The sequence below is a fragment of the Chlorocebus sabaeus genome, chromosome 1, assembly GCF_047675955.1.
Source record: "Chlorocebus sabaeus isolate Y175 chromosome 1, mChlSab1.0.hap1, whole genome shotgun sequence".
In the NCBI taxonomy this organism is placed as follows: Eukaryota; Metazoa; Chordata; class Mammalia; order Primates; family Cercopithecidae; genus Chlorocebus; species Chlorocebus sabaeus.
The window spans coordinates 4,681,291-4,693,572 of NC_132904.1; positions in this window are offsets into that span (position 1 = coordinate 4,681,291).

Consider the following 12,282-nt stretch of genomic DNA (forward strand, 5'->3'; position numbering starts at 1 on the left):
TGTCTTCAGGTCAAAGACCAGGGAAGGCGTTGCTACTTCTCTGCTTTGCTGTCTCTGAGGCCTGGAACTTGGGAGAGGAAGAGGAGGTCTTCTCAGCTGACTCTGAAGCCAACAAGGATTCAGGGTTATGGGGATCCCAGGGGTGGGGACAGATGTCAGCCTCTGGCTGCAATGGGCAGTGAGTGGGGTCAGGGCAGCCTGACCCCCAGGGGACCAGGGAGTTGCTGGTGGGTGCTGCAACTTCTTTAGTGATCAGTAAAACCTCCCACCTCTGCCCCTATAGAAGGCCTCCTGGAGGGAGCCGTCTCCTGGGGCCCGGCCGTTGACACCTCCATGGACAGGCTGAAGTAGTTGGCTTTTGAGTGTCTCTCCAAGACAGCAATTTGCCACCTCATTATGAGCTTGATGGATGAGCGCTGACCGGGACAGCCGTCCCCTTGGGTGGGGGAGTGGCCCTGGGCCACCTGAGGCCCAGAGAAAGGCAGCTGATGTGCATGACAAAATGTTTTCTTACCGCCCGGTGCCAGTGACAGCCCCTCAAAGGAAATGCAGTCTCTGCAGAAGTGATTCATGCGCCCGTCTTTGTGGGGCCGAGGTGGGCTGTTGTTTGGCGGTCGAAGAAAGGGCCACCGGCTCCTTGTAGTCTCTGGGAATGCCGTCCCCGTGGGCCACCAGCCCCCCGGTCAGCACGCACGACGCCACTCTTCATTTTGATGAGGTTTCCAAAGGCCCTGGTTGCAGCCGGGGCCGCTGCTTGGCCGGGTCCGGCTCGGTAGCAACCTTTGGTGGCCATGCTTGATTCCATAAGAGAGAAGGGGCCCCTGCCAGCCCATCTGTAATCCTCGATAGCACCAGGTCCCCAGTGCTCTGCACCCACCAAGGGGTCATCAAATATGCACTATGTCATTGGCCGATTGACACCTTGCTCCCCACTGAAACATAACCTTCACGAGGGCCGTTCTTATAGCCCCAGTATTCCCCGACCGTTCCCTCCACGGGTCTCTGTTTGCCTGTTGCCACGCTCCAGGCTTTGGATACCCCTGTGAGTGGGACACACTGGGCTCATGTGGCTGTGTGTCCCACAAAGGAAAGCAGGACAGTAAACCAACATGAGGGTGAGGTGTCCAATGTCATCAGTGTTCAGAGGCAGGCAGTGGTGGGACTTGTGTCCTTGCTCGGGTGGTCAGAGAAGCTTCTCCAAGGGGGTGATCCGGGTTGATGATGGACAATTTCTGCATTTCTCTGAGTTTCCTCCCCTATAAAACAGAGATAATAGTAGTTGTTGTATCATATGGTTGTTGCATGCATGAAATGACACACAGCATGAGACACGCTCAGCTCCATCAGCAATGCAGTAAGACCTCAATAAACCGCACAGCTACTACATTGCGGCTGCCATTGTCATTAATCTTTAGTTTCAGATCATTCCAGTTGGATGCCTTTCCAGATCCTATAAACCTCTGTTTATCAATCTTTCACTTAGCCAATGCTTCTGGGGCAATGTGTCCTCAGAAACTATGTTTGCCCCGAGTGTCGGAGGCCCCTCCAAAAGTGGGGTCTGGCAGGACCACAGCCGTTCCCTGCAGGAGAAAGATGAAGGAGAGGTAGAAGTGGCCACTGTCCAGGTGAAGCAGGAGGAGCCCTGGTTTTTGACGCCTTCCCCAGGTGGGCAGGAGTTCTGGATTGCCAAAGTCAGCCTTGGGTCTGTGCAGGCGAGCCCAAGGATTTGGAGCTACTTGGTCTGAGGAGTGAGAGCTGAGCTTTGGGGAAGAAGCTGTCAAAGTAAAAACAGAAAGGGTCCTGGGAAAAGCACTCGACTACGAAGCTGGAGTCCAGGGTTCTAGCCCCACAATATGCCTCTACCTTGCTGTGTCCCTTCGGGCAGTCCACCTGATGGTGTCATCCCTCCTATAATGGGTTGGACCAGGCAAATGCTCCGTGTACTGCATCCCAAGAGTCCTGGGGATCTGCTGGAGGTGTTGCGGGATCTGGGTTTAGAGTAAGAGTGGCTCAGGAAGGACTGTACCAGGTAGCTATCACTGCACAGCAAATCACTCCAAACTCCATGACTTCACATGAGGAGTGCTTCTTCTATTCACAAGCCCAGGGATCAGCTGGGCAGTCCTGCTTATCTGGATGAGGCTCAGAGGATCTTGGCTGGGCTCATGGTGTGTCTGCAGACAGCAGGCGGGCTGGCTGGACTAGGATGCCCTCACTCCCATGCCTGAAGGTTGGCAGCTCTCAGCTGGAGTCACGGTGGACCACTGGGCCACTGTCTCTCTTCTTCCATCAGGTCAGCTCCTAGCAAGAGTCCTGGGTCCTCTGAGGGCCTGACTCAGAATTGGTGACTGGTCACGGTCACTGCTGCCACATTTTTTTTTTTTTTTTTTTTGAGACAGGGTCTCTCTGTGTTGCCCAGGCTGGAGTGCAGTGGTGTAATCATGGCTCACTGCAACCTTCATGGCTCACTGCAACCTTCCCCTTCTGAGCTCAAGCAATCCTCTCACCTCAGCCTTCTGAGTAGGTGGGACTACAGGTGCATGATACCATGTCAAACTAAATACAAACTAATTTTTTGTATTTTTTTGTAGAGACAGTGTTTCACTATGTTGTCCAGGCTGGTCTCGAACTCTTGGATTCAACAATCTGCCCTCCTTGGCCTCTCAAAGTGCAGTGAATACAGGCATGAGCCACTGCACCCGGCCACTACTGCCACATTTTATTGGCCAAAGCAAGTTACAAGACCAGCCCAGATTCAAGGGACAGGGAAATAGACTTTGCCTCTTGCTGGGAATTGCTGCGACCAGAAGTGTTGAGTTGGAGAGGAAAATAATTAGGGACATTTCTGCAGTCATTTAACCAAGAGGACCAACAAACAAGACTTGAAGTGGGGTGGGGCCAGAAGCAGGAGAGATGCAGTGTAAATGAGATCCTCTCCAGAGGGCAACATGGAGTCCAGCTCAGAGGTAGAGCTCACATTTTCCTCCAAAACAACATGTGGCCGTTTTCTCTTCCTGGAATTGCCCCATCCCCTTATGTGTATATTTGTTAAAAAAGAAAACAGTCTCTCAGATTAAACAACATTGTACTTGTGATCACAGTCTCGGCTTTTACACCGTGAGAACATCGGGGGATTTGTGTAGGAAGCCTGAAGGTGTGTCGCTGTGGCTGACACATGGGCCAGTCTGTAGAAAAGACAAGATCTGCAAGTTTGTGTAACACAAAAGCCTCCCCTGCTGCCTGGGAAGAAACGGATCTGGTACCTTAGAACTGGGGAGTAAAGGGATAAATGAGAAGAAGCAATAGCACTTCCTTACCAAAGAATCCAATTAATAAATGTAGAAAGAATTTGGAAAATAGAAAATCACCGTTAGAACAACACAGTCGTCACAGTCATCATGTGTCCAGAGTTGGTTCCCGCTGGTGGGTTCGTCGTCTCCCTGACTTCAAGAATGAAGCAGTAGACCTTCGCGGTGAGTGTTACAGCTCTTAAAGATGGCACAGACCCAAAGAGTAAGTAGTAGCAGGGTTTATGGTGAAAAGCAAAAGAACAAAACTTCCACAGTATGGAAGGGGATCTTAGCAGGTTGCCCCTGCTGGCTGAAGTGGCCAGCTTTTATTCCCCTATTGACCCCGCCCATGTTCTGTTTCTGTCCTATCAGAATGCCCTTTTTTCAATCCTCCCCACGATTGGTTACTTTTAGAATCCTACTGATTGGTGCATTTTACAGAGCACTGATTGGTGCATTTTACAGAGTGGTGATTGGTGCGTTTTACAGAGCCCCGATTGCGTTTTACAGAGTGCTAATTGGTGCATTTTACAATCCTCTTGTAAGACAGGAAAGTTCCTGAAGTCTCCTACTCAACCCAGGAAGTCCAGTTGGCCTCACTTCTCAGTAATTGTTGCAGGTAATATCTGCTGGTTGAGGCTAAAATTAGTGGGTAGAAGTTTGAGAAGAAAGAGGATATTTGCATGGTCTGAAAGTATTGCTCCTAAAGTTATTAATTACAACAGAAAAAGTAGTAAGTATGTAGTAAAGAAGCTGGAAGACACCACCTTAACCAAGTGATCTAGGTTAACTTCGCCACTAATGAGATACAGTGACATGGACATTGCTTCTAGGGTAATCTTGCAAAAATGCATAACCTCCACCTTATCATGACATAACATCAGATAAATCCAAATTGAGGAAATTTCTGCTAAATAACTCACCATCACTATTCAAAAGTGTCAAAGTATTCAAACGAAAAATAAGGCAAGGCTGAGGAACCGTCTCAGACTGAGGAGGCTAGGAGTATATGACAAGTAAATACAGTATGATATCCTGGACTGGATCCTGGAACCGGAAAAAGACATAGCAATGAAATTTATGAAACCTGAATCAGGTCTGTAGTTTAGTTAATACTGTTGAACCCATGTTAATTTCTTAGTTTCGACAATTATATTTGGCTGCTTGAGATACTAACATTAAAGGAAGCTAGGTAAGGAAGTCTTGGGACTATTTATTGCAACTTTTCTTTCAGTTGAAAATTATTTCAAAATAAAAAGTTAAAAAAAAAAAACTATGTGAAGCAAAGTAATTTTGGTTCCAACCATGCTGTATTGAGTATTAAGATCACCCTTTCACCATAAACAACTGTTCAACTGGGTGCAATATTTAAAATAACTTTTGAAGGCATCAGACAACAGAAAAACAGGGCTATTTTCCTTAATGGTGAAAGACATACGGGAATAAGCTCCGCCTTCATCCTGGCTTTATACTTGAGGGAAATTTCTAAACTGAGGCACAAGGCAGCAAAACCCAATCTAAAGCAGCATTCTTGCCACTGTGGCCCTAGAGCAAGGGCTCTTCTAGGTCCACAATAATAAGGAATAAAAATAATCTTTGATCAAACTGCTTCACCAATAAACAGCCTGTTAAGGGGGGAAAAATTCTCAAGATTCTTTAAAGGAAGACAATAAAATCCAGACTAAAACAACATAGCATTTGCAATGTCTAGCGTACAGTAGAAAAATTACTAGACATTCAAAGAGGCAGAAAAAATGTGACCCATAATCAGAAGAGAAAAAGTAATTAATCAAAACAAACGCAGAGATGACACAGATGATTTAGCAGACAAGACTTTAAAACAACATGAGAGTTAGAGGTGCCAACACCCCATACAGTCAAAAATCCATGTTTAGCTTTTGAATCCCTCAAAACTAAACTAACAGCCTATTGTTGACCAGAAGCCTTACCAATAACAAATAGTTGAATAACACGTATTTTGTAAGTCTTATGTGTTATATACTGTATTCTTACAATAAAGTAAACTAGAAAAAAGATAATGTTATTAAGAAAACCATAAGGCGGCCTGGTCAACATAACAAGACCCCATCTCTACAAAATTTAGAAGTGAGTCGTGTGGTGGCACACACCTGCAGTCAGGAGGCTGAGATGGGAGGATAGCTTGAATGCACGAGTTTGAGGCTGCAGTGAACTATGATTGTGCCACTGCACTCCAGCCTGGGGGACAGAGTGAGACTCCATCCCAAATGAAAGAGAGAGAGAGAGAAGGAGGGAAGGAGGGAGGCAGGCAGGCAGGCATAAGGAAGAGAAAATATGTTGATTATTCATTAAGTGGAAGTGGACCATCATAGAGGTCTTCATCATCATCGTCTTCGTGTTGAGTAAGCGGAGGAGAAGTAGGAGGAAGAGGAAGAGTTGGTCTTGCTCTCTCAAGGGTGACAGAAGTAGAAGTAATGGAGGAGGTAGAAGGGGGAGTAGGAGAGGCAGGTGCACTTGCTGTAACTTTTATTTTTAAAAATCCACTTATAAGTGGACCTGCACAGGTAAACCTGAGTTGTTCAAGTCAACTGTATTATAAATATGCTTCAGGCCTTAAAGAAGAAAATGCACATAATGAATACAAAGATGCAGAATTACAGCAGATATATGAAAACTAAAAAAGAAGTAAATGGAAATTCCCAGATCTGAAAAGTACAATGTCTGAGATGACAAGAAAAAAAATTCACTGGATGGTCCTCAAAACAGATTTAACAGTGTAGAAGAAAATATCATGAACTTGAAATCAGCTCAACAGAAATTACCCAAACAAGAGCATAGATAATTGATGGTATCCCTGATGTGAAGCAAAAATAATCACAGTATATTATGGGTTTATAATATGCATAGAAATAAAATATATAATGGCACAAAGGGCAAGGTGAAAGAATAAATAGAAGTATATTGTTAATAGCCAGGTGTGGTGGCACACTCCTGTAATCCCAACCACTTGGGAGGCTGAGGCACCAGAATTGCTTGAACCTGGGAAGCAGAGGTTGCAAGTGAGCTGAGATCGTGCCACTGCACTCCAGCCTGGGTGACAGAGTGAGATTCTGTCTCAAAAAAAAAAAAAAAAAAAAAAAAAAAAAGCATAATTGTAAAGGTCTTACAATATATGTGAAGTGGTATAATATTAATTCAAGGTATATTGTGAAAAGTTAACAACTAGAAAGATGGTAGACTTAAAATCAATCATATTAATAATTATATTAAATTAAGTTGGTCTAACTACTCATATTAACAGGGAAAGGTTGTCAGCCTGGATATAAGAATGGGAATCAATTATGTGTTCTTTATAAGAGATGTACTTTAAATATAAAGACAGGTCAAAAATGAAATGATGGAAAAAGATATAAGCACTTTTTTGATGTCAAATACCAGCCTGCCTCCTACCCAGGATCACAGCTCCACTAGTGCTCTCCTCTCTCGAGAATCATCTATTTGTCCATCTTAATTGGATATTATTTTATTTTATTCTGAGACAGGGTCTTGCTCTGTCACCCAGGCTGAAGAGCAGTGGCCTGATCATGGCTGACTGCAACTTCCCGGACTCAAGTGATTTTCCCACCTCAGCCTACCAAAGTGCTGGGATTACAAGCATGAGCCACTGCACCACCAGCCTCTTTTTAAAATATACATTATTATATCTCTCATTTGAGAGAAACCTGAAAGTCAGTTTAAAAAAAAAAAAACTGTTTAATTCCACTTATATGATGTACCCAAAGTAGTCAATTCATAGAGACAGAAAGTCGAATGGGGGGTGCCCAGGACTGGGAGAGGGGATGGAGAGTTGGTGTTTAATGGGGACAGACTTTCAGTTTGGTAAGATGAGAAAGTTCTGGAGACGAATTGTGGTGATGGTTGCACACTATTGTGAAGGTACTTAACGCCACTGAATTGTGCACTTAAAAATTATGAGGATGGTGAATTTTAAGCTCTGAGTATTTTACCACAATTAAAAAACCTGTCAGAATTTTTCTCTTCACTCAAGCTATTGTCCCTTCTATCTTGCTCAGTTCCTTCCTTTGAAAGGGTGACCTAAACTCACTCTTGACCTGCCCCCCAATCTTTTTTTTAAATCATGCTGGAGTGCAGTGGCATGATCTTTGCTCACTATAGCCTCCACCTTCTGCTTTCAAATGATTCTCATGCCTCAGCCTCCTGAGTAGCTAGGATTACAGGCTCTCACCACTATGCCTGGCTAACTTTTGTATTTTTAATAAAGACGGGATTTCACCATGTTGGCCAGGCTGGTCTCAAATTCCTGACCTCAAGTGATCTGCCTCTCAAAGAGCTTGGATTACAGGCATGAGCCACCGTGCCTGTCCCATGAAAATTTCTCAGCAGTAAAAAAATTGTCCAGGTACAGTGGCTCACGCCTGTAATCCCAGCACTTTGGGAGACCGAGGCAGGTGGATCACGAGGTCAAGAGATTGAGACCATCCTGGCCAACATGATGAAACCCCATCTCTACTAAAAATACAAAAATTAGCTGCGCTTGGTGGTGTGTGCCTGTATTCCCAGCTACACGAGAGGCTGAGGCAGGAGAGTTGCTTGAATCCGGGAGGCAGAGGTTGCAGTGAGCTGAGATGGTGCCACTGTACTCCAGCCTGGTGACAGAATAAGACTCCATCAAAAAGGAAAAAAAATGGACAGAACAGAACCATGAGAAACGAGTGTGACTAAGATAATATGTAATGCTGTGTAATGTATTTAATTAACTTGTGTATTAGCTTCTTGTTGTTGCTGTACACTGAATTGCCACAAATTTGGTTGTTGGCTTAAAACAGTACAGATTCATTGTCTTCAAGTTCTGGAGGCCAGAAGTCCAAAGTTGGTCTCCCTGGGCTAAAGCCAAGGTATGGGCAGGACAGGATTCTTCTGCAGGCTCCAGGTGAAAACCTTTTTGTCTGCTTCCTCCAGCTTTTGGAGGGCACCCCAATTCCTTGGCTTGTGGCCTCTTCCTCGCATCACTCCAATCTCTTGCTTCCATCATCCCACCTTCTACTTCCTGTTGTGTGGTTAAATTTCCCTCTGCCTCCCTCTTATAAGGAAATGTGTGGTCCCATTTAGGGCCTACTGACTAATCCAGGATAATCTCCCCATCTCCATATGTTTGATTTCATTGCATCTGCAAAGTCTCCTTTGCCATATAAGATCACTTTCACAGGCTTTATAGAAGAGGACCTGGGTATCTTTGAGGGTCATGATTCAGTTTACCATATACTGGTTACTGTTCTCCCAAACTCCCCAATTCTTCCATCAGAACATAACCTCCATGAAGGCAGGGATTTAAAAAAATTTAAGTACAACATATATACAATAAGTACACAGATCATGAGGGTACAGTTTGATGATTTTCAAACTGAATACACTTGTACTGAAGAATTAGGATGTTAGGCTGGGCATTGTGGTGCATGCCTATGGTCCCAGCTACTCAGAAGGCTAAGGCAGGAGAATCACTTGAGCTCAGGAGTTCGAGGCCAGCCTGAGCAACTTAGAGAGCGCCCATCTTAGAAAGGAAGAAAGAAGGAGAGAAAGAGAGAAAGAGAGAGAGAGAGAGAGAGAGAAAGAGAGAAAGAATCAGGATGTTTCCAGCATCCAGAAACCTCCCTCAGGAGGCAGGGGTTTGTGTCTGTTCTGTTCACTATGATGTACACTATACACTATGGAGCAGTGCTGGGCATCAAGCAGCATTCAACAAATACTTGGAGAATAAGTGGATGAATTCCAAGACTGTAAGAACAGACTTATGTGAGTCTGGACAAGTTTTTACTTCTCTAAGCCTCAGTTTCTTCATCTGCAAAAGGAGGATCACAATAGTTTCTATATGACAAAGGTGCAATGAGAATTAAGTAATATAAAACACATAAAGCCCCTGACACAGAGCCTGGCACATAATAGATGCTCAGCATGTGTGACAGCTCTCTGCTTTTGCCTTCTGAGAGCTAAAGGAGCATAAGCAGAGGGAAGTTATGCATTATAGAAATGGTGACCTTGGATGTATAGGGCTTGGAGCAAAGCTGAGAGAAGTCTGGGTGATGTGGCAGTGTTTTGGTGTCCTTAAAAGCTCCCCCAACTATCGCGAGCACAGTATCATATTTCTGAGGTACAGTAGAGGCCTCCAGGTTCAGTCTTACACTATGATATGGTTAGGCTTTATGTCTCCACCCAAATCTCATCTTGAATTATAATCCTCACAATCCCCATGTGTCAAGGGAGAGACTAAGTGGAGGTTAATTGGCTCATGGGGGCTGTTCCCCCATGCTGTTTTTGTGAGAATGAGTTCTCACAAGATCTGACAGTTTTATAAGGGGCTGTTCCCCCTTTGGTTGGCACTTCTCTTTCCTGTCGCCTTGTGAGAAAGGTGCCTCGCTTCCCCTTCACCTTCTGCCATGATTGGAAGTTTTCTGAGGCCTCCCCAGCCATGCTGAACTCTGAGTCAATTAAACCTGTTTCCTTTATAAATTACCCAGTCTTGGACAGTTCTTTATAGCAGTATGAAAACAGACTAGTACACACTGGAATGAGATATCCTGCTCTGTCTGGAACTACTTTCCAAATTCCTGTCCTGCTGCTCATTCCTGAGTCCCCCTGCTCTGCTCAGCCCCTTAGATAGATAGCCCAGTTGCCTTGATGGGTTTTTATTTTACTGCTCCTCTTGGGTGGCCCAAAGGAAAGTCTTCTTTCACCTTAAAGTCCAAGGTCTTCTGGATACTGTGCTCTCCTTGGGTATATGCTCATCTGAAGCCAGGAATTAAAGAACAGAGAAGAGGCAATGTGGTGTATACAATAGTGCAGAGAGAGAAGGGGCAGGGATTTTGAGAATAAGTAGTCTTTTATCCAAACTCGTTTTAATTGTGGTAGATTTGCCTTCTCACCCAGCTACAAAGGCCCTTGATAAAATAATGAACTAGAGTATTTACCTGCTGGGCTTTTGTGTCCTAACAGCTGGGCTTTGTACCTGTGGAGCTCTTGTTGTTGTCCATACCTTGTGTATTTCATAGGATTTAAGCTACAGGATCAGCTGAGCCAGATTCTTTTGTTGCCCTGATGGAAGATTGTGGGTTGAATTTTCCTAGGTCTCCCTCTTCTTTTCTTCTCCTCCACCTCAGCTTACTGCAGCTCACTGACCTTTCTGTAAATTTGTGTAAAAACAACTTAGGGGTTCCACTTTGTCATTCAAAAAATCATTGACTGAAAAGGAAATGAAATGTTTAAAAATATGAACATGTCATACCCAGTTTTCTTAGTATTTACAAACAACTGTTTCTCTGCCCCAGAGGCTGCATGGCCTCTTACTTCTCACTGAAATCATATCTGGTCTGTTTGGCTTATTAGAGGGACCCAACCATGCTCATCTTTTTCCAAAACCACTCATAACACTGAATGTAACTGGCCAGTTGTGCATGGGGTGACCCCTGAATAGGACTGCTCTAGGCCAGGCATCACCTTCTTATAACTGGATGACCACAGACATTTCCTAGCTAGTTTCTTAGCATCCTTCCAGAAACCCAGCAGCCAGATCTGTTCTTTAAAATGCACGTCAGATGCCATCACACTCTGCTCTTGGTCCTCCGGTGATTTCTCCTCACATCCAGAATAAGGTCCGGAGTCCCCGAGCACCTTATGAAGCCCTGCCTGACTGAACCCCTCCCAGCCTCTGGCCCCCGTGTCACAACTTGCCTCTGTATTAGCTTCCAAGGACTGCTGTAACAAATAATTTCAAACTGAGTAGGCAAAACAGCAGGAATTTATTCCCTCACAATGCTGAGAGAGAATCCAAAATCCAGAAATCCAAAAGCAAGATGTCTACAGGGCCACACTCCTTCTGAAGGCTCCAAAAGAGATCCATCCTTGTTTCTTGCAGCTTAGGGTGACTGTGGGTGTCACTCCAATCTCTGCCTCTGTCTTCTGGCCTCCTTCTCCCCTCTGTGTCTTCTCCTTTGTGTGTCTCTCTTATAAGAATACATGTGAGGCTGGGCACGGTGACTCATCCCTGTAATCCCAGCACTTTGGGAGCTTGAGGCAGGTGGATCACTTGATGCCAGGAGTTTGAGACCAGCCTGGCCAAGATGGTGAAACCCATCTCTACTAAAAACACAAAAATTAACCAGGCATGGTGGCACTTGCCTATAGCCCCAGCTACTCAGGAAGCTGAGGCATGAGAATCGCTTGAACCTGGGAGGCAGAGTTTTCAGTGAGCCGAGATGGCACCACTGCACTCCAGCCTGGGTGACAGAGTAAGTGAGACTCTGTTTAAAAAAAAAAAATTTAAAAAAGAATACATGTGATTTCATTTAGGGCCCACCTGTGTTCTTCAGGATAAGCCTCTCTCAAGGTTCTTAACTCATCCTGAATTTCCCCAATGAGGTAGTATTCACTCTTTTGCCATATGGAGTAATACTCATGGGTTTCAGGAATTGGGGCATGGATGTGTCTTTTGGGAAGCTACTATCCTGCCCACTGTAGACCCCAATGTCCACATGACCCCAGATCCCCGATCCCTGGCTGTTCCTCAGACACATTTCCAAGGCCCTTCTTCCCTCTACATGGACTACCTCCCCACTCTCCACCCCATCAAAAGCAGAACAATCTGATCATTCTTCATCCTTGTACTTGGCTTTACAATGCCTGACTTGAATACATTTGCTTGTCTATTGTTTTATGTCCAATCTCTCTCAACCAGTGCAAATGCTCCACAGGGCAGGGGCTTTGTTTCTGCATCACAGGTGAGCACTCAGCACTGGTGTGATGTTCTGTGGTCATCAGGGACCCTGGCCCTTTCTGCCTGTCTGCTTCCAAGGAAGCATGTGACTTCCTTTCTCATGGCTGCATGATCCAAGGTAGCTGCTCCAGCTCCAGCCATCCTATTGGCATCCCAGGCAGAGGGAAGGAAGCTGGAGTAAAGGCAAAAAGAGATTCTCTTAAAAATCCCATCCAAGAACTCCTGCTC